General features: G+C 43.2%; 1 protein-coding gene across 1 annotated transcript in view; it reads left to right on the forward strand.

Moving 5' to 3' along the window:
- The first annotated feature begins 11,461 nt into the window (after positions 1–11,461).
- LOC118378614 (type II inositol 3,4-bisphosphate 4-phosphatase-like) overlaps positions 11,462–22,582 on the forward strand; it is a 263,199-nt gene continuing 252,078 nt past the window's right edge. The window contains exons 1-2 of the mRNA XM_052464784.1: positions 11,462–11,501; positions 16,360–16,434. The gene's annotated coding sequence lies outside the window, so the exon portion shown is untranslated. The remainder of the gene's footprint in view (positions 11,502–16,359; positions 16,435–22,582) is intronic.

Genomic DNA, 22,582 nt, shown 5'->3' on the forward strand with positions numbered 1-22,582 from the left:
CCTTCTCCCTCTCCCCCCACCCTCAGTCGTTCCCTCCTTCCATTCCTCCCTTCTCCGCTCTCTCCCTTCTCCCTCTCCCCCCACCCTCAGTCCTTCCCTCCTTCAATTCCTCCCTTCTCCGCTCTCTCCATCCTCCCTCTCCATCCTCCCTCAGTCATTCGCTCCTTCCCTTCCTCACACATAGCTATCTGTCCTTTTCAGCCACTATCATTGGAATCAATGGGATTGATTCTGTCTCCGTCAATGGATTTCTCTGTCAAGGTGAAGCTGCACTTTAATCATGGTGCATCTTAAATATTTTATCAGTCAGAGTTCATCACGGGGTTGGATGGCCCATGGAGGGAAGGGAGGGATGATTTGAGAGGGATGGAATGAGACATTCAAGTGGCTGCTTTTTATCTCTCAATGGGAATACGAGGAATACATACGTTTGTGTTTGTTGGAGGGATAGTGCTACTTTCTCTGTCTTACAGTCACGCATGTAAACCCCCCACACACACACACACACGCTTCCTATCCTGTAAAGAGTACCTGGAGACATTTAATAGAGGAATTTCATGGGCTTCAGTGGGCATTTAAGGGGGCATGCGTGTTCCAAAAATAGACTTGAATGTATTAAAGCCCATTGTTGGGAACGTTCTTCAGCACGACCACCAGTCCTAGGGGTTCTAGTGGCTGAATGTGGAATGGTGATGTTATTGCCCATAATGCCATAGCAGTGACTGCTTTGAACTCAGGCCTGATGACTCCCTCAACTCAGGGAATATTGCTTATATAACAAACACTGTCTACTGTATAACCAAACGGTGTATTTTCTACACTAGTTTTGAGGCAGGTCAAAAACGGCTAATTAAATAGTTTTGGGACATAGTGTAGCTACGTATCCCGCTTCCCTTCCCGGAGATAACTTAATTTCCAGAATTGGCAAGACTAAAGAACATGAATAGACAGCACTAATAATGTCATAATTTGCATCCTAACTATGTAACAGCATAAACATGCAGAGGAAGAGAGAGACTGTGACAGATATAGTGGATGAGAAAAGAGAGAGAGAGAGAGAGAGAGAGAGAGATCAGACTTGCAGCATCGGTCTGTGTCTGCATCCTCACTGGCAATGAGTCATCACTTTTTTCGTATTTTTCTCTCCCACACTCTCTGTCTCTCCTCTGGTTGCTGGGAGCTGTGTCTTCATATGACCTCTTATACTGGTTCTTGCATTTGGGGTGGAGAGGTAAACTCAGAGACCTTCCATCTGCACCTGTTGTGGCTGAGAAGCATTCGTAATATATTAGACCTGTTGTAGCTGAAGAGCATTAGTAATATATTAGACCTGATGTAGTTGAGGAGCATTAGTAATATATTAGACCTGTTGTAGTTGAGGAGCATTAGTAATATATTAGACCTGTTGTAGTTGAGGAGCATTAGTAATATATTAGACCTGTTGTAGTTGAGGAGCATTAGTAATATTCTAGTAATAGTAATAGTAATTCTCTGTCCTGTGTGAAGCTCCCAACACGACGTACTGGATCTATGCGACCCTTCACTCTGTCCTGTGTGAAGCTCCCAACACGACGTACTGGATCTATACGACCCTTCACTCTGTCCTGTGTGAAGCTCCCAACACGACGTACTGGATCTATGCGACCCTTCACTCTGTCCTGTGTGAAGCTCCCAACACGACGTACTGGATCTATACGACCCTTCACTCTGTCCTGTGTGAAGCTCCCAACACGACGTACTGGATCTATACGACCCTTCACTCTGTCCTGTGTGAAGCTCCCAACACGACGTACTGGATCTATACGACCCTTCACTCTGTCCTGTGTGAAGCTCCCAACACGACGTACTGGATCTATACGACCCTTCACTCTGTCCTGTGTGAAGCTCCCAACACGACGTACTGGATCTATGCGACCCTTCACTCTGTCCTGTGTGAAGCTCCCAACACGACGTACTGGATCTATACGACCCTTCACTCTGTCCTGTGTGAAGCTCCCAACACGACGTACTGGATCTATGCGACCCTTCACTCTGTCCTGTGTGAAGCTCCCAACACGACGTACTGGATCTATGCGACCCTTCACTCTGTCCTGTGTGAAGCTCCCAACACGACGTACTGGATCTATACGACCCTTCACTCTGTCCTGTGTGAAGCTCCCAACACGACGTACTGGATCTATGCGACCCTTCACTCTGTCCTGTGTGAAGCTCCCAACACGACGTACTGGATCTATGCGACCCTTCACTCTGTCCTGTGTGAAGCTCCCAACACGACGTACTGGATCTATACGACCCTTCACTCTGTCCTGTGTGAAGCTCCCAACACGACGTACTGGATCTATGCGACCCTTCACTCTGTCCTGTGTGAAGCTCCCAACACGACGTACTGGATCTATGCGACCCTTCACTCTGTCCTGTGTGAAGCTCCCAACACGACGTACTGGATCTATACGACCCTTCACTCTGTCCTGTGTGAAGCTCCCAACACGACGTACTGGATCTATGCGACCCTTCACTCTGTCCTGTGTGAAGCTCCCAACACGACGTACTGGATCTATACGACCCTTCACTCTGTCCTGTGTGAAGCTCCCAACACGACGTACTGGATCTATACGACCCTTCACTCTGTCCTGTGTGAAGCTCCCAACACGACGTACTGGATCTATACGACCCTTCACTCTGTCCTGTGTGAAGCTCCCAACACGACGTACTGGATCTATACGACCCTTCACTCTGTCCTGTGTGAAGCTCCCAACACGACGTACTGGATCTATACGACCCTTCACTCTGTCCTGTGTGAAGCTCCCAACACGACGTACTGGATCTATACGACCCTTCACTCTGTCCTGTGTGAAGCTCCCAACACGACGTACTGGATCTATGCAACGTTGCACAACACGACTTCTGTAGCTCAGTTGGTAGAGCATGGCGCTTGTAACGCCAGGGTAGTGGGTTCAATTCCGGGACCACCCATATGTAGAATGTATGCACACATGGCTTTGGATAAAAGCGTCTGCTAAATGGCATATATTATTATTATTATTATTAATATATTAGACCTGTTGAAGCTGAAGAGCATTAGTAATATATTAGACCTGTTGTAGCTGAAGAGCATTAGTAATATATTAGACCTGTTGAAGCTGAAGAGCATTAGTAATATATTAGACCTGTTATGGCTGAGGGGCATTAGTAAGATCATTAGACCTGATGTAGCTGAGAAGCATTATTAAGACCATGAGACCTGTTGTAGCTGAGGAGCATTAGTAAGATCATTCGACCTGATGTAGCTGAGAAGCATTATTAAGACCATGAGACCTGTTGTAGCTGAGGGGCATTATTAAGACCATGAGACCTGTTGTAGCTGAGGAGCATTAGTAAGATCATTAGACCTGATGTAGCTGAGAAGCATTATTAAGACCATGAGACCTGTTGTAGCTGAGGGGCATTATTAAGACCATGATACCTGTTGTAGCTGAGGAGCATTAGTAAGATCATTAGACCTGATGTAGCTGAGAAGCATTATTAAGACCATGAGACCTGTTGTAGCTGAGAAGCATTATTAAGACCATGAGACCTGATGTAGCTGAGAAGCATTATTAAGACCATGAGACCTGATGTAGCTGAGAAGCATTATTAAGACCATGAGACCTGTTGTAGCTGAGAAGCATTATTAAGACCATGAGACCTGATGTAGCTGAGAAGCATTATTAAGACCATGAGACCTGATGTAGCTGAGAAGCATTATTAAGACCATGAGACCTGTTGTAGCTGAGAAGCATTATTAAGACCATGAGACCTGATGTAGCTGAGAAGCATTATTAAGACCATGAGACCTGATGTAGCTGAGAAGCATTATTAAGACCATGAGACCTGATGTAGCTGAGAAGCATTATTAAGACCATGAGACCTGATGTAGCTGAGAAGCATTATTAAGACCATGAGACCTGTTGTAGCTGAGAAGCATTATTAAGACCATGAGACCTGATGTAGCTGAGAAGCATTATTAAGACCATGAGACCTGATGTAGCTGAGAAGCATTATTAAGACCATGAGACCTGTTGTAGCTGAGAAGCATTATTAAGACCATGAGACCTGTTGTAGCTGAGGGGCATTATTAAGACCATGAGACCTGTTGTAGCTGAGGAGCATTAGTAAGATCATTAGACCTGTTGTAGCTGAGAAGCATTATTAAGACCATGAGACCTGTTGTAGCTGAGGAGCATTATTAAGACCATGAGACCTGTTGTAGCTGAGGAGCATTAGTAAGATCATTAGACCTGATGTAGCTGAGAAGCATTATTAAGACCATGAGACCTGTTGTAGCTGAGGAGCATTAGTAAGATCATTAGACCTGATGTAGCTGAGAAGCATTATTAAGACCATGAGACCTGTTGTAGCTGAGGAGCATTAGTAAGATCATTAGACCTGATGTAGCTGAGAAGCATTATTAAGACCATGAGACCTGTTGTAGCTGAGGAGCATTAGTAAGATCATTAGACCTGATGTAGCTGAGAAGCATTATTAAGACCATGAGACCTGTTGTAGCTGAGGAGCATTAGTAAGACCATTAGACCTGATGTAGCTGAAAAGCATTAGTAAGACCATTAGACCTGTTGTAGCTGAGGAGCATTAGTAAGATCATTAGACCTGATGTAGCTGAGAAGCATTATTAAGACCATGAGACCTGTTGTAGCTGAGGAGCATTAGTAAGACCATTAGACCTGATGTAGCTGAAAAGCATTAGTAAGACCATTAGACCTGTTGTAGCTGAAAAGCATTAGTATGACCATTAGACCTGCTGTAGCTGAAAAGCATTAGTATGACCAATAGACCTGTTGTAGCTGAAAAGCATTAGTAAGACCATTAGACCTGTTGTAGCTGAGGAGCATTAGTAAGACCATTAGACCTGATGTAGCTGAAAAGCATTAGTAAGACCATTAGACCTGTTGTAGCTGAAAAGCATTAGTATGACCATTAGACCTGCTGTAGCTGAAAAGCATTAGTATGACCAATAGACCTGTTGTAGCTGAAAAGCATTAGTAAGACCATTAGACCTGTTGTAGCTGAAGAGCATTACACCATTAGACCTGTTGTAGTTGAGGAGCATTAGTAAGACCATTAGACCTGTTGTAGCTGAGAAAAATTAGTAAGACCATTAGACCTGCTGTAGCTGAGAAGCATTAGTAAACCAATAGACCTGTTGTAGCTGAGGAGCATTAATACGACTACATTATTAAACCTGTTGTAGCTGAGGAGCATTAATAAGACTACAGTATTAAACCTGTTGTAGCTGAGGAGCATTAGTAAGACTACAGTATTAGACCTGTTGTAGCTGAGGAGCATTAGTAAGACTACAGTATTAGACCTGTTGTAGTTGAGGAGCATTAGTAAGACTATTAGACCTGTTGTAGCTGAGAAGCATTAGTAAGACCATTAGACCTGTTGTTATTGAGAAGCATTAGTAAGACCATTAGACCTGTTGTAGCTGAGGAGCATTAGTAAGACCATTAGACCTGTTGTAGTTGAGGATCATTAGTAAGACTACATTATTAGACCTGTTGTAGTTGAGGAGCATTAGTAAGACCATTAGAACTGTTGTAGCTGAGGAGCATTAGTAAGACCTTAGACCTGTTGTAGCTGAGGAGCATTAGTAAGACCATTAGACCTGTTGTAGGTGAGGAGCATTAATAAGACCAGTAGGCCTGTTGTAGTTGAGAAGCATTAATAAGACCAGTAGGCCTGTTGTAGCTGAGAAGCATTAATAAGACCAGTAGGCCTGTTGTAGCTGAGATGCATTAATTAGACCAGTAGACCTGTTGTAGCTGAGAAGCATTAATAAGACCAGTAGACCTGTTGTAGCTGAGGAGCATTAGTAAGACCTTAGACCTGTTGTAGCTGAGGAGCATTAGTAAGACCATTAGACCTGTTGTAGGTGAGGAGCATTAATAAGACCAGTAGACCTGTTGTAGCTGAGGAGCATTAGTAAGACCATTAGACCTGTTGTAGCTGAGGAGCATTAGTAAGACCTTAGACCTGTTGTAGCTGAGGAGCATTAGTAAGACCATTAGACCTGTTGTAGGTGAGGAGCATTAATAAGACCAGTAGGCCTGTTGTAGTTGAGAAGCATTAATAAGACCAGTAGGCCTGTTGTAGCTGAGAAGCATTAATAAGACCAGTAGGCCTGTTGTAGCTGAGATGCATCAATTAGACCAGTAGACCTGTTGTAGCTGAGAAGCATTAATAAGACCAGTAGACCTGTTGTAGCTGAGAAGCATTAATTAGATCAGTAGACCTGTTGAAGCTGAGACGCATTAATAAGACCAGTAGACCTGTTGAAGCTGAGACGAATTAGTAATAATATTAGACCTATTCTCGTTGAGAAGCATTAGGTAAGACTACAGCATGTTCGACGTGTGTATACTAGACTACAGAACACAGGCCACAATTCATCCAGTGGGTGGATATCTCTCCAATCGTGCAGGGGATGAAGAAAAGAGGTACCCCCTTTTTTTCACACCCACCCACAATGTGTACCTCCCAAAACGCATATGCCTTCTCCTCCAACACGTACCCCTCAACCCCCCCCTCTCTCGTTTATACACTGCGTGCGCTACACGCATGGAAGATCAATGATTTAAACATTCATTGATGTTTTGTCGGGAGCACACAATCATAGGCCTTTCCTGAGCTCCGCTAGGTCACAAAGACAGTCGTGCTCTGCCTTAAAATTGCCACCTGTGGTAGAAATAATGAGTTTTCTCAAGTGTGACACCTACAGTGTGGTATTCCAAGCTCCCTGGAGAGGCACAACATACGGAAGAAAGAAGCAGGGGAAAATTGAGCGAGAGAGCGCTCCCCTCGTCAACACCATTGCCTTCTGTCAAATGAAAAGAGCAGTGAGGAGAAATGTTTTATTACCTGCTAGCACCTTGATCAGTGGAGTGTTGAGGATGGGTTATGTGTGTGTGTGTGTGTGTGTGTGTGTGTGTGTGTGTGTGTGTGTGCGTGCGTGCGTGCGTGCGTGCGTGCGTGAACTGAAGAGATCGCTATCTATCCGTCTCCCCGAATATGATTAATAACACTGCTTGTATATGCAGTTAAAAGCTATAAGGAATTGGGGCATTTGCCACTGCGACTGCAAATGCGACGTGGAATATGTAATGCCTGTAGAATAATGAGGTGGAAACGGGCGACAATGCCTCCTGAGTCATTGCTGTGAAATTACGTACTCCGCAACCGTCGTGAATGGGTAAAGCTGGCAGGTTTTTTATCCCCAACCGACTCTTAGTCTTCGAGCGACTGTAATACGATTCCCAAGAGATTAGGTGATAAAGTGAAACCAGGTGAAAGGCTCTTTCCTCTCCTCTTCTCTCTCCCCCTCTTGGGACTTATTGAAAAGCATTAGGCCATCAAAATCAGGTTGTTCCAGAGTCTAAAAGTGTTTTAGGGGTTTTCAAAATAATCCCCTGTGTGAGCAGTTGCCGACGGTAACAAGCCTCTTGAAGTGTGTCAACATTTGTACGTGAACCATTTATAACAAAAAAACGAGTTATCAAATCAAATTGAATAAAATGTTATTGGTCACAGACACGTACTTAGCAGATGTTATTGCAGGTGTTCCCGAAATGCTTGTTTTCCTCGTTCCAACAGTGCAGTAGTATCTAACAATACACACATCTAAAGTAAAATAATGAAATTAAGAAATATATAAATATTAGATTGAGCAATGTCAGAGTGGCATTGACTAAAATACCATAGAGTAGAATACAGTATATAGATATGAGATGAGTAAAGCAGTATGTAAACATTATTTAAACATTATTAAAGTGGCCAGCGATTCTATGCACTGTATATAGGGCAGCAGCCTCTAAGGTGCAGGGTTGCATAACCAGGTGGAAGCCAGCTAGTGATGGCCATTTAACAGTCTGATGGCCTTTAGATAGAAGCTGTTTTTCAGTCTCTCGGTCCCAGATTTGATGCGCCTGTACTGACCTCGACTTCAGGATGATAGCGGGATGACTCGGGTGGTTGATGGCCTTGATGATCTTTTTGTCCTTCCTGTGACATGGGGTCCTGTAGGTGTCCTGGAGGGCAGGTAGTTTGCCCCCGGTGATGAGTTGGGCAGACCGCACCACCCTCAGGTCGTCAGAGGGTAAAATATTAATTATGTTTAGTAGATGTTGTTCAATTTGGCTCATTTACCAGAGTTGTTTCTCTGTGTTATTTGTCAACTTAACTGTAATTAAAATCAGTATTTGCTTCAATATAAAACAGAGAACTGTAGGTTGATGATTACGGAGTGAGACACAAACAAACAAGTTGAATGCCAAGGCTCATGAGGGCGAGAAGGACTTATCCATTCCATCTACAGTATTTCATCTATTCCAGCCCAGTGAGGTAAAACGTTTCATTAAGGATACCCTCAACAAAGGGCAAATTAGCTCAATTACACATTCAAGGAAGTTGATCGACAATCGTGGAAGTTGAAGTTAATCCTCAATATAGTCCTTCATTAGCTTTAGGGTTGGCTGGGTTTTTCAATCAGACTTCGCTAAACGAATTCACCATGGCGTTTGTTATTATTGGAAAACTCACCTTGAGTGTAGCCAGGAATGAATAGTTCTGAACATTCTCAAGCATCTGTTGGCATCAAGACGACAAATGTCGCAGTAAATGATTGTAGGTACATTGGCCCTTTGAGTGTGAAACTCACAGCTCAGACCGCCTCACGAAATACTGTAGAACTCAACCACCCTTGAGGATGGATTAGGCATGTTTTTCTTTTGTAGTTTAAAGAGAGTTACTCTACATTATACGAAGTAATGAGCAGGTTAGGTAACCAACCATCACTAATTTCGTGTGGGTCGCAAAAAAATTGAATCTCCTGCCTGGGATTCCGACTGTGCCTCATTTAATGAGTGACACCTCCATCAGCCCTACATCTACTGAAGATACTGTGGACTCAATTAAGACAAGCGTGACTCCCTCCAAATCCTCGACAAGGCTGGGGGGGCTTAAAGCAGCAGAGGCGGGTTACAATGTGTCATATTCAGAGGTTGTCCCTAAGGGCCAAGCTGAGCCCTCCGAGCTGACATAAGTACACTCCTGGATCATAGAGTGCTCCAGTAGAATCTGAGAAATCATGTTGTGCCTTGTGTACAGTATCGAGAACCAGTGAGATACTGTAATGCAAATGCCTGTCAAAGACTGTTGGGTTGGGAAAAAAAACATGACACAATACAACTGAGGACTTTTCTAACAGAGTGCCGGTCTCTATTATATCTTTCATTCATAACTTTAATTTTTTTGTACCCTGCAGCTGCAGTATAAACCGGAACACACCTATTCTCAGAGCCACGGAGGCTCCAACAAGGGTTTCTTGGGTGACTAAAGGGCCTCATAAAGAGAGTGTAAAAAGGTTATGTTGGCGTGTTCTTTAAATAACATGGACCAGAGCATTATGAGCATTATGGCTATTCACAGTAATGTCCTGATCACAGAGAGCCCACCAGCCGCATTTCCTGCACAGCCTTTTGAATCCAATTTACAAAAAAGGGCCTATTCAGTTTTATTTCTTTCTAAATCTTAACAACTCTGCTCTCTCCACGTTCTGGTAAGCATGTCTTAGGCCACATTTAAACCTCGAATCCTTAAGTGAAATAAGTTCTTAGTGTACATTTAAAGCTACAGTCCTTAATTGAAACAATAACAAAGCCGTCAACCCGCCCCTGTGTCTGTAAAAAGCTTAGGGATGTGCCTGGAGAAATGTAACCACTCTCAAAGTGTATAGACAGAGCTATGGATGCAAGGACTGATACCCATGTTGTTACAGTTTAGCCATGTTTTGAGGCTATGCAGCCCTCAAACTCAACTCTGGACTCTTTCATTGTTCCTCTCTAATCAGGGACTGATTTGGACATGGGACACCAGATGGGTGCAATTAATTATTAAGTAGAACAGAATTCCAGCAGAAATACAGCAGGTTCTGGACCTCGTAGGGTAAGAGAAAATCCTTTCTACGTAGTGTTTGTTTACATTTACATTGTTTACTAACATTGGAGTAAAACAAGTTTATATTCTAAGTGCTGATGGTGTATGACAGTTGAACTAAGCTCATGAGGCATTTAGATGTTCTCTTGTTCAGGAATCAATGGGTATATACAGTATCATTCATTTATAAGTCCAAAAAATGTATGTAGCAACTAAGTTTTCTTGCTTTAAAGGAGAGCAAATAGGCAAACCCTCAGCATTGACTGGAAGCTGCTCCTTCCTGTATGACACTGTATGTATCAGTTTCTGCTGTGTTTTCCATAAACAATAACTGTTTTAGATATGGCGTGAGACAATATTTTTTTAATCGTTTTGACGGCTAGTTAGATTGAAGTAAAAAATGGGCTGAGTGCTTGTGGGAATATTTCATCAACACAGCATAGGCTACAACGTTGAATCACAGCCAGGAATTCAACTCACATACCCCCCTCTTTCTCTTCCCGTTGGGCGGGAGTGAGGCATGCTGGGAGGAATCTATTTGCATGGTGTTTCTGTACGCCTCATTATGTTTCAAAGGCGATCAACGCCAACACACTGGAAAGAACACAAGCTCTGCTGAGGCGTAGTTAGAGCCCAGGGTGTCACATTGTCCTGTATTCACAAAGAGTCTCCCTGTCTTATTCATTAGGATCCAAACCACAAAACGGATCCTAAATTAGCACTCCTACTCTAGGACACTGGAAACACGGGCCATTGTACCAGGGCAATGGATTCTGAGAATATTTGATGGTCGATAATTATTAAAGTTGTCTCTCTAATTCATGATCTATGTCTGTTTATCTTCATTTTCTATAAAGGTAGTCCTGGTAAGATGTAATATCTCTTTTATGGGAGAGACCAGTTTACTGAGCAGAATGGAAGTGTCATGTGAAATAAGGATCAAGGGGGATGAACTCTGACAGCTGATAAGGACACTTGGATTTTAAAGAGGCACTTCCTGGGTTTGTTTGCCTTTCTGTGTGTTTGTTTGTGTGCTTCCTCCAACACTGTTGACCAGAGGCTACATAAACCTGGCCCCAGTATCAGACCATCTGTTAGCGTTAGCATTCACCATGCAAAACTACTGAGCGTTCCCTCCAATACTGACCATCTGAATTAGCTGTAATGTAGGAACGTGTGCATGAAAGTTACCCCATGCTAATGAAGCGAGAGAGAGGGCGAGAGAGAGAAAGAGTGAGAGAATCTAACCACATGCCAGCCAGTGCCAGCAGTCAGTCGACTCGCTAATCTGGATGAAAACGTGTAGCAGTCAGTGATTTGTCCGTTTCAGAATGGGACAAACAGAAGGCTGCAGCACAGAGCTGCTGTGTTGTGTGGATGCCTGCCTGGGTGTCTGTCTTACTGTCTGCCTGGCTCTGTGTATTGTTCTCTGGGAGCAGACTTCCTGACCGCAGTCTTCTTCTCTCAGCAGACTCCCTGCCAGACCCCCTGCGCCACGCAGACTTGAGCTGGTGAGTTGGCACATCCCTAGTGAAGCCATGCCAGGCATTTGTATAAACACACACACTCGCGGGCCAGCACAGATGCACACGCGCGCCTGAACATGCAAAAACAAAATGCACACATGCATACACACTCTTCCAACCCTGTCTGTCAGTGTGTGTGTACATCAGTATCTGTGTCTGTCAGTGTGTGTGAGTATCAGTATCTGTGTCTGTCAGTGTGTGTGCACATCAGTATCAGTGTCTGTGTGTGCACATCAGTATCAGTGCGTATGTGTGTACATCAGTATCAGTATCTGTGTGTGTACATCAGTATCTGTGTGTGTGTGTATCAGTATCAGTATCTGTGTGTGTGTATCAGTATCTGTGTGTGTACATCAGATCTGTGTACATCAGTATCTATCTGTCAGTGTGTGTATGTTAATCAGAAACAGTATCTGTGTGTTTACATCAGTATCAGTATCTGTGTGTGTGTATCAGTATCTGTGTGTGTACATCAGTATCAGTATCTGTGTGTGTACATCAGCATCAGTATCTGTGTGTGTACATCAGTATCTGTATCTGTGTGTGTACATCAGTATCAGTATCTGTGTGTGTGTATCAGTATCAGTATCTGTGTGTGTACATCAGTATCAGTATCTGTGTGTGTACATCAGTATCAGTATCTGTGTGTGTGTATCAGTATCTGTGTGTGTGTGTATCAGTATCTGTGTGTGTACATCAGTATCAGTATCTGTGTGTGTACATCAGTATCTGTGTGTGTACATCAGTATCTGTATCTGTCAGTGTGTCTGCACATCAATATCAGTATCTGCGTGTGTACATCAGTATCTGTGTCTGTGTGTGTGTGTATCAGTATCTGTGTGTGTACATCAGTATCAGTATCTGTGTGTGTACATCAGTATCTGTGTGGGTACATCAGTATCTGTGTCTGTGTGTGTACATCAGTATCTGTATCAGTCAGTGTGTGTATCAGTATCTGTGTGTGTACATCAGTATCTGTGTGTGTACATCAGTATCTGTATCTGTCAGTGTGTGTGCACATCAGTATCAGTATCTGCGTGTGTACATCAGTATCTGTGTCTGTGTGTGTACATCAGTATCTGTGTGAGTACATCAGTATCTGTATCTCTCTGTGTGTGTACATCAGTATCTGTATCTGTGTGTGTACATCAGTATCAGCATCTGTGTGAGTACATCAGTATCTATCTGTCAGTGTGTGTATGTAAATCAGTATATGTGTGTGTACATCAGTATCTATCTGTCAGTGTGTGTATGTTAATCAGAAACAGTATCTGTCTGTCTACATCAGTATCTGTATCTGTGTGTGGGCATCAGTATCAGTATCTGTGTGTGTACATCAGTATCTGTGTGTGTACATCAGTATCTGTGTGTGTACATCAGTATCTGTATCTGTGTGTGTACATCAGTATCTGTGTCTGTCGCTGTGTGTGTGTACATCAGTATCAGTATCTGTGTGTGTACATCAGTACCGACGGTGAGTCTCGTCGCCCTCCCATGTGTGTGGCTGATGGGAACTCTGATTCCCCGGCGGCTGCACCAGCACTGTGCCTCCTGAGTTGACGAGTGACACTGATGAATCAGATTATCTCTCTCCTTCCTTCCCTCCATCCCTCCTTCCCTCTCTCCATCTCTCGCAGGAGGTCTGACCTTTCCAAATAAAACTCATCTCCCTTGCTGATTCCTTGCCTACAAATCCCTTACAGCAACACTTCACGCTCCCTCCCCTCACAAATCCCTTACAGCAACACTTCACGCTCCCTCCCCTCACAAATCCCTTACAGCAACACTTCACGCTCCCTCCCCTCACAAATCCCTTACAGCAACACTTCACGCTCCCTCCCCTCACAAATCCCTTACAGCAACACTTCACGCTCCCTCCCCTCACAAATCCCTTACAGCAACACTTCACGCTCCCTCCCCTCACAAATCCCTTACAGCAACACTTCACGCTCCCTCCCCTCACAAATCCCTTACAGCAACACTTCACGCTCCCTCCCCTCACAAATCCCTTACAGCAACACTTCACGCTCCCTCCCCTCACAAATCCCTTACAGCAACACTTCACGCTCCCTCCCTCACAAATCCCTTACAGCAACACTTCACGCTCCCTCCCCTCACAAATCCCTTACAGCAACACTTCACGCTCCCTCCCCTCACAAATCCCTTACAGCAACACTTCACGCTCCCTCCCCTCACAAATCCCTTACAGCAACACTTCACGCTCCCTCCCCTCACAAATCCCTTACAGCAACACTTCACGCTCCCAGAGGGTGTGGTATAGCTAAGCCCAGAGCCATACTTTATGAAATAAATGACTCTGGCTAAGCCTAAGAAGACTTTGCTAATGGTTTTCACAGACAAATTAAAATGAAACAAATGACTTTGTTCATGATCCGCTCCCCTCAAATGATACAAATGTAATACCAGCCTGAGCACACCAGACTTGAAACAATGACACACCAGACTTGAAACAATGACACACCAGACTTGAAACAATGACACACCAGACTTGAAACAATGACACACCAGACTTGAAACAATGACACAGATGTAACCATTTAATGTTTTATCTGACCGCCACTAGTGCTCCTAAGTCAAAATGCCATGTGCATTACATCCACAGGCCGTGTTTAGAAGTGAGTGTAAAGTGTGATAAAGTGTGAGTGTAAAATGTAATAAAGAATAGGAACATTTCCTCAAGGCACACCAGTGTGGGAACCACTGGGATTAGGGGACCGTTTCTGTAAAACAAGGGGCTGTGAATGGTGGAGACCTGTCAGGAGGTGTTACAGTTTCCACCTGGCTCCTTGGAGTGGTTTGTCTCATGTACAGAGTCACAGCCAGGCTAACACGAGACAGTGGACTGGAACCAGGTCTAGAGCTGTCGGCTGCAGTATCAGGTGTGAGATTAGTTATTTTGTGGCTGAGTGAGCAAGCTGTACATGTCCAGGTGACAGAGTAGGTTATGGGGAGTAATGTGGGTGTACCTTGTGTGTGCGTGCGCGCATGTGTGTGTCTCCAGGTAAAGCCTATTAACTAATTTCACCGCAATATTAACAGAGCAGAGAAGTCTGTCTCTCCGCCCGCCCGTCTGTCCGTCTAGTCCACAAAAGCCAAATATTTGACTTTACACTACTGTAATGTAGACATTTCATAGCCCCCCAGTAAGCCTGTGCTTCAAATACGTCCCTTTCATTAAAGTACCCGGCCGTGCCAAGGGTGAGGTAAACTATTTGCTTGCAGGAAGTTTATTTGATTTCATCATGCGATAGAAGAGTACACTTTTATTTTGTTCCTTTTTTTCTCCAATTGATCAAATCAAATCAAACGGTATGTCACATGCGCCGAATACAACAAATGCTTACTGACAAGCCATTAACAGTGCAGTTCAAGAAGAGTTAAGACAATATTTACCAAGTAGACTAAAATAAAAAGTTCTAATAAAAGTAACACAATAACGAGGCTATATACAGTGGTCACCGCTACCGAGGCAATGTGCTGGGGTACAGGTTAGTTGAGGCAATTTCTACACTCAGGGAGTGCAGTTTAAGCTGAACTTTTCCCACTATGCTAGCTCATCTCAGCCAAGTTTCAGGCAAAGAGCGTACCACTAAGTCAGAAGGGCTTGGACAGAGGGCCAGAGGGGAGAAGAGGGGAGTTCTGGGTAGATTTTTAATGCTTTCAACAGCAAAAGTACGCCCAAGCCCTCACAATTAGTATTTGCTTCCACAGCAAAGAACAAGAAAAGACAAACAAGGAAAGAGAACAAATGCATTTTTCCCACAAGGATGCTTTAAACCCTACTTACTTCTTTAGGAGGGGGCTGTGGGCAGGGTGCAGTGGGGGGGTTATCAATACTGGAGATTTCTGCTGTTGTAGTGTACATCATTGGTGTTCTCTTGCCCAGTCCTTCAGATAGCGATTTAAGGATAACGAGTTTGTGTGGGTGGGTGATAGTGCATGCATGTGGAGGGGGGGTTCTACTCAGCTAACATATGGAATGGTTTTAAGATTTTCATACCATGGATATTTCATCTATTTGATTGGGATTCTTAAGACCCCTGTAGGTATCAATTCACTTTTTTAAAGTATTATTTGATGAAACATTGAATTTGGCCTTACTGCTATTAGCCCATAGAAACCTTTTGAATAATACATTCATAAATGACAAAACAGATGGTCAAAAATACATCTAAAGGAAGTGTGTTATGAAGTGTCAGAGAGATATGACCCATATTTAACCCCTTTGTTTTTAACACATTCATTTTTACTGCCCAGTACCTGGTTACCTTCAGACGACTCTTGTGAAGTTTCTGGGGGTCGTAGATCAAAACAGCTAGACACCGTTAATCAAAATCCTGCCCTGGGCTTTTAATGTTACTGTTGTCTCGACAGTCATTTTGTTTCTGGCTGTGACGTAGCTAGCCAGGCCTGCTCTTGTAGACCTCCCAGGTATCTGCAGAGAACATGGAGGGACCATTTATTTTCTTAATATGAGGAAGACTATTGCTCTCGAAGAGGCTAATCCTTAACAAGGGGAAAGAAAACACAGAAAGTGTGTACATGCTTTGATTATTCTTATTCCAAACAATAGCCACCAGAGAGACCAAACAGTTTAGCCTGTAGCCTTCGTCAAGACTATCACTCCACCCTACCCTATCCTACACCTAGCCCTTAGCTAGTTGGCGCTAGAGGTTAATTCAGTGGTGCAATATCTTCAACCTCCATCTACCGGAGCCAATTAGCAATTAGCCTCATCCCACGCTACCAGCTAGTTCAGCGCAGAGTGCACCAGAGGGATGGCCCCCACTCACTGCTTTCTGTCTTGATGTATTTCCATCAGGAAACAGAAAATGTTGGAGGAACTGAAGGACCAGTAACGACGGCTCGGCTTTGAAGAGAGAAGATAACAGACGCGGTAAGTACAGAAAGTTATTGGAGATGATTGTGTTCTCACTTTATGGTGTCTTGTGGGTAACAGGGATGCTGAGGCTGTGATTGGTTGGATGTATTCTAAACCTAGAAGTAATGAATTCAAATGTGATTTTGAAGTAACTCAACAGAATAGTATAGGATCCCATTTGTTAGCTTGTCAGGCAAGTTGACTTGAAAGTAACAAATTGACAAGACTGAAAAAATGTGGCAATTTTTTTTCTCATTAGTCCACTGTTCATACAGTCCCAAAATGTTTTGCATGTCAGCAATCAAGTTTAAGATATTGGACTTTTAAGAAGCAAAGTGTAATCAGCTGCATCATTATGATAATACAATTGAGCTAATAATAATCAGAGGCAAGGCAATTGATATCACGTTATTATTATGTTGTCAAGAGGCATTTCCTCGCATGTTGCCAGGAATGCTCTTGCCTTAACAAGTTACATGGCTTTGAAGCAAGTTTTACTTCAAAGATATTGCGTTTGAACTCAGAGGACTCTATCCACTGCATGTCTGTCCATGAAGTCTGAGACTTCTGTAGCATTTTTCAGAGGATTCTTCCGCCCCAACGACATCAATCGGCATTTATTTTTTCTTTTTCTCTTCAACTGGCAACATCCAAGTTAGGTGTGTGTGTGTGGGAAGGTTTGAAGGATTTCAAAGCCATCATATCTGTCTCCACCACCCCCAAAAATCCTGAGGTAAAAAAATCATGAAAAAAGTACACTTTCGAAGCACAAACTCTACAGGCTTCTTTCTCGAGCCAGCCAGAGCCAGGGAAAAGCCAACAGACCAGGTTGTCAATAGCAGGGAACTGGAATAGAATGTGCTCTGACTTGACAACTCAATAGTCTGCCTCTCAATGTCCTCTGAAAATTGGGAGCTTCTGTGTGAAGCCGAGATACCAGGGGGTCTTGAAAGGTATTGACTGTAGGTCCCCCTAGACCTGGACACAAGCATATATAGGGGACTAATTATATATGTACTCTGGGCAGAAGTATATACTAGTCATCTGAAATAATAGATTAATGAATTAAACTTTTTTTTTTATATAACTAGGCAAGCTAGTTAAGAACAAATTCTTATTTACAATGATGGCCTATCCCAGCCAAACCCTAACCCATACAACAATTGTGCGCCGCCCTACGGGATTCCTAATCACGGCCGGTTGTGATACAGCCTGGAATTGAACCAGAGTCTGTAGTGACACCTCTATTACTGAAATTCAGTGTCTTAGACCGCTGCGCCACTCGAGACCCCTTCCAAATCTGTCCTGAAATAACATACCATTACTAATAATTCCTTAATGCCACTCAAGCCTTACATACTGTAGTGTTATGAATAAATCTCAAATAGGTCCTCATGGGATTTATTGAAGTGCCTTTTTGAATGATGAGGGTGGTATGTTTGAAATGACTTTGACCTATTCTAACAGTATGTTTTAGATGGAACATATACAGACACATTGCCTCATTAAAATTCATGCAGGCCACATTACAAATAAAATAGCACCCATCCCAGCTTATATCCTCAATATCTAGTTCATTTGCAATACAAAAGCAGTCATCTTTCAAAATCGACTTTAATATAACTATCATGCTTTACTTGATCTGTCAGGAACATGAAACATTACCAACACAGAGTTTGGAAATGGAGGGAGATTCTATTAACATATAGTTTGACTAGCTAAAGTTTTCTGTTCAAACAGAAATGCATTGCTGTTATTGAGAGAAAGCACCAACATTTCTGATCTTTTAAGAATTCAAAATACACTGATCTTAATGTTCCTGTATTTTTTTTTTATTTTTTTTTTATTTCACCTTTATTTAACCAGGTAGGCTAGCTGAGAACAAGTTCTCATTTACAACTGAGACCTGGCCAAGATAAAGCAAAGCAGTGTGACACAGACAACAACACAGAGTTACACATGGAGTAAACAAACAAACCAATAACACAAACAAGTCAATGACACAGTAGAGAAAGGAAAGTCTGTGTACAGTGTGTGCAAAAGGCATGAGGAGGTAGGCAATAAATAGGCCATTGGAGCGAATATTTACAATTTAACAGATTAACACTGAAGTGATAAATGAGCAGATGATGATGTGCCAGTAGAGATACTGGTGTGCAAAAGAGCAGAAAAGTAAATAAAATAAAAACAGTATGGGGATGGGGTAGGTAGATTGGATGGGCTATTTACAGATGGACTATGTACAGCTGCAGTAATCGGTTAGCTGCTCAAATAGTTGATGTTTAAAGTTGGTGAGGGAAATAAAAATCTCCAACTTCAGCGATTTTTGCAATTCATTCCAGTCACTGGCAGCAGAGAACGAGAAGGAAAGGCGGCCAAATGAGGTGTTGTTATCGTGACCAGTGAACTGAGATAAGGCGGAGCATTACCTAGCATAGACTTATAGATTACCTGGAGCCAGTGGGTCTGGTGACAAATATGTAGCGAGGGCCAGCCGACTAGAGCATACAGGTCGCAGTGGTGGGTGGTATAAGGTGATTTGGTAACAAAATGGATGGCACTGTGATAGACTGCATCCAGTTTGCAGAGTAGAGTGTTGGAAGCTATTTTGAAGATGACATCGCCGAAGTCGAGGATTGGTAGGATCGTCAGTTTTACTAGGGTAAGTTTTGTGGCGTGAGTGAAGGAGGCTTTGTTGCGAAATAGAAAGCCAATTCTAGAATTGATTTTGGATTGGAGATGTTTAATATGAGCCTGGAAGGAGAGTTTACAGTCTAGCCAGACACCTAGGTATTTATAGTTGTCCACATATTCTAGGTCGGAACCGTCCAGGGTGGTGATGCTAGGGCGGGTGCGGGCAGCGAACGGTTGAAAAGCATGCATTTGCTTTTACTAGCGTTTAAGAGCAGTTGGAGGCCACGGAAGGAGTGTTGAATGGCATTGAAGCTCATTTGGAGGTGTTCAAGGAAGGGCCAGAAGTATACAGAATGATTTTGTCTGCGTAGAGGTGGATCAGGGAATCGCTGGTAGCAAGAGCAACATCATTGATATATACAGAGAAAAGAGTCAGCCCGAGAATTGAACCCTGTGGTACCCCCATAGAGACTGCCAGAGGTCCGGACAGCATGCCCTCCGATTTGACACACTGAACTCTGTCTGCAAAGTAGTTGGTGAACCAGGCGAGGCAGTCGTCAGAAAAACCAAGGCTATTGAGTCTGCCGAAAAGAATACGGTGATTGACAGAGTCGAAAGCCTTGGCCAGGTCGATGAAGACGGCTGCCCAGTACTGTCTTTTATCGATGGCGGTTATGATATCGTTTAGTACCTTGAGCATGGCTGAGGTGCACCCGTGACCGGCTCGGAAGCCGGATTGCACAGTGGAGAAGGTACGGTTGGATTCGAAATGGTCAGTGATCTGTTTATTAACTTGGCTTTCGAAGACTTTAGATAGGCAGGGCAGGATGGATACAGGTCTGTAACAGTTTGGGTCTAGGGTGTCACCCCCTTTGAAGAGGGGGATGGCCGCGGCAGCTTTCCAATCTTTAGGGATCTCGGACGATACGAAAGAGAGGTTGAACAGGCTGGTAATAGGGGTTGCAACAATGGAGGCGGATAGTTTTAGAAAGAGAAGGTCCAGATTGTCTCGCCCAGCTGATTTGTACTGGTCCAGGTTTTGCAGCTCTTTAAGAACATCTGCTGTCTGGATATGGGTGAAGTAGAAGCTGGGGAGGCTTGGGCGAGTAGCTGCGGGGAATGTAGGGGGAATGAAATGATGTGTATGCAACGGCGTTTGCACAATCTTCTATTAAAATGGAGCCCTTTCAGAAAACAGTAATGACACATATTTTTTTAAATGGGAAAAGGACAGATGACAAATAACATTTGAAAAATGTATACTTTCCACTAAAGTGGAAAATACTTCTTTTTAATTGGGTTTTTAATTTCCCGGGCCAAGGCTCAGCTCTAGTCTTACTGCAGCCGTTCATTCTAATCCATTGCATTGTATCCCTGGCTGAGTCGTAGAACGTTCCAGCCATAGTCTCTGAGAGATTCCAGTGTGAATCAGGCTATCGGCTCCTTCCCTCGCCTCTCTCTGTTAATAATGTGAAGGAGTGCATTAGGGATTCTAACGGCCCTCGAGTGCTATACTATCGGAATGGGTAAATGTGGAGATCCACTCGCCTGCCTTTGGGGCCGATTATCTAAAAAGGGCATGTTTATCCTCCCTCTCTCTTTCTCCTCTCCTCTCTTTTGTGTGAGGCTCGCTCTCTCCATCCCTTGCTTCCTATTGATTCTCGCCAGACAACAGATGTCGCCTTAAAAGAAACATTGTAGAATGTTAATGTATCAACACCAGCGGCCCAACGTCTGTTTTACTTCTACGGACGTGGCAAGTGTTTGTATGTGTGTTGGGGGGGGGGGTGTCTGCCACAATAACCACCCACAACTCATTCATCCAGAAAAAGAGAACATTCATCTCAGGTGAGGTTTAAGAAGAGCGGAAGGTGAAAGAGAGAGGAAAGAAGAGGAGGATGGAATACAACGGAGGAGAGGATACCAGCTGGTGCAGAGTGGATTCATCTGTCCTGTTGCTCCTCTCCTCCTCTCCTCCTCCTCTCCTCTTTAGAGCTATGGCCAATTCATCTTCATTTCCCCCTCTCTGCCACCCCAACACCAGCTAGACAGAGCGCCACAACTAGGCTTTGTGAAATCTCACCTTCCCTACTGTCTTTCTCTAGCAATGATTAAGCTATCTACCTTCCTGCGATACAACGTAGATGTTGGTTGGAATGAGTCACTCGACAATGTTTTTATTGCGTTTCTTTTCTTTATTTCGCCGCATGATTTAACCTTACATCGACACGTGTCTTAAGACTTAAATCACATTGGCTGCATTCACTTATTATTCACATAGCCCAATTCACTTATTGGTCTTTTGACCAATCAGATCCGCTTTGAAAAAATATCTGATGTGAAAAGATCTGATGTGATTGGTCAAAAGACCAATTAGAGGAAAAAAGTACATTGTACATTATTGTATGTGGGTGGTGTTGCCTGCATTTATATTGACTTTATACTATGTGGCAGGCCAAGGCTGCACCTTTACTGTTCTTTGGTTCAGAACATTCCTTCCTCATATACAGGGGAATTTCCATGGTAACGGAATTACACGGAGAGTCTGATTTTTCACTTTGAAACGTATACAAAACCCACCCATTGATTTCAATGTTTCACCCACCATACAATTATATGCACAAGAACAGATAGTTTGGTAACAGATTTAAACTGAGGGAGATCGTCATTCTGTTACCAAACATTGCATTTGCACAGTTCTTCCAGTGTATGTGTTCTTGTGAAAATGTCTGTGTAAATTATTCAAATTGGTCATTGTGCAGAGTTGTATTGCTTGTTAAACTTAGAAATCAATGGGTTTTGTTTGGCATAAATTTTGAAGTGAAAACTCTGAGTGATTCTGTTATCGTGGAATTTCCCATAGGCCTTCTCCCAGATCATATGAATGAACATTGATTTTAGATATTTTCAAGACCTTGGTGACCAAATAACTAGCTCTAACCTTCCCAGTATAGAGAATATGGAGGATGGAGAGAGGGAGGGGGTAAAAGAGAAAGAGATAGGAGAGAAAGAGAGTGAGGGGAAGGAAATGGAGAAAGGAAGGAAGGAGAGAGAGATATCGTTACAACACTGTATATCGACATAATATGACATTTGAAATGTCTTAATTATTTTGGAAACTCTGTGAGTGTAATGTTTACTGTTCATTTTTATTGTTTACTTCACTATTGTTTATTATCTACTTCACTTGCTTTGGCAACGTTAACATATGTTTCCCATGCCAATAAAGCCCCTAAATTGAAATGTAATTGAATTGAGAGAGAGAGTTGTTTGTTTTTATACATCTTCATCACCCCCCCCCACACACACACACACACGAACGCACACACCCACACACACTTTTACACTCATTGTCAGCTGCTGCTACTCTGCTACTGTTCCTTATTTGACTCTTATTATTATATATCCTGATGCCTAGTCACTTTATCCTGCCTTCATATACATATCTACCTCAAGTACCTGGTACTTCCCTGTATATAGCTCTAAAGTGATCTGGTACTCCCTGTATATAGCTCTAAAGTGATCTGGT

The sequence above is a fragment of the Oncorhynchus keta genome, chromosome 16 (assembly GCF_023373465.1).
Source record: "Oncorhynchus keta strain PuntledgeMale-10-30-2019 chromosome 16, Oket_V2, whole genome shotgun sequence".
In the NCBI taxonomy this organism is placed as follows: domain Eukaryota; kingdom Metazoa; phylum Chordata; class Actinopteri; order Salmoniformes; family Salmonidae; genus Oncorhynchus; species Oncorhynchus keta.